Here is a 1,072-nt window from a genome sequence, read left to right as displayed (position 1 = left end):
GCCCTATTTTTTCAAGCATATTCTACCGTTATCTTGTTCTTTTTTATATTCTTCGTGATAACTGTAAAGAAGGCAGCCTAATGACTTCGGATCTCAGATTTCGTGCGAGTGCTGTCGGTTGGCTGTATTTCGTGTGGTATCTTAGCTCTGCTCCCTTTTCTATTTAATTGTCATTCATCTATGTTTTTCTTATTCCTTTACTATATATGTTCGTATATGTATTCAAATATGTGTTATCATATGCATGTCGATTTTAATATCTTAATGCGAACAGTATGAAATGATACACAACATAAATTAATAGTATATACGCCTCTCTATATTTTGCTGATGTACGCATTTCTTGTTTAAAAGTATGACTATTAATTATTGTGTTTAAATAAGAAAGTCGAGGTAACATAGATTTTGACTTCGTAAGAAGAGGAATACATCTACATAAAGTTTATTTGTAAGCAACGGTTTCCTTTAGTTTCCGTGTATTGAATGATACCATCTTTTATTTAAGACCATTCTTTATTCCTTTTTTTGTATACAGAGCACTACCAAACCTCAAATAATTCGTAGTCTGTGTATGAGCTAATATATTTTGGGCCCTCCCCCCCAAATAAAGATGTTGCTGCATCCGAAGTTTTGAAAAAAAAAAGTTACCTATTTTTTTTTCATCCAGACCTTCAAAGAATTTCAGTATATTTTTTATCTAACTGTGATGAGCCCTCGGTTTCCTTTTTCAAATTGTCCCTGCACAGAAAATGCTTATTTTTAATGCTAAACCAAAGGTCTACTGTTGTCTGTGAATATGTAAACGTATGCGTTTTCATGCGCAATTTTGCAGAACACAGGTAAAGTCGAATCTTTCCTCTATTTTATTTTATTAAAAACTATATCAAACCTATAGTGCCTGAGTGTATATAAGTCTTTGAATCTTCTGTCAATAAGTGCCTAGAGATGAAGACTTATCATAGTAGATACTTTTTTATTTTCCGCTAGACCTACACAGACTTCCAGTGGTGTTTTACATATTCACTCGATTTTTCTTATAAAATAATTGTTATATTTGGCAAGTAAAATCATA

This window comes from Penaeus monodon, chromosome 22, assembly GCF_015228065.2.
Source record: "Penaeus monodon isolate SGIC_2016 chromosome 22, NSTDA_Pmon_1, whole genome shotgun sequence".
NCBI lineage: Eukaryota > Metazoa > Arthropoda > Malacostraca > Decapoda > Penaeidae > Penaeus > Penaeus monodon.
The sequence above is the reverse complement of the archived record's forward strand: the minus strand, read 5'-3'. Positions refer to the sequence as shown.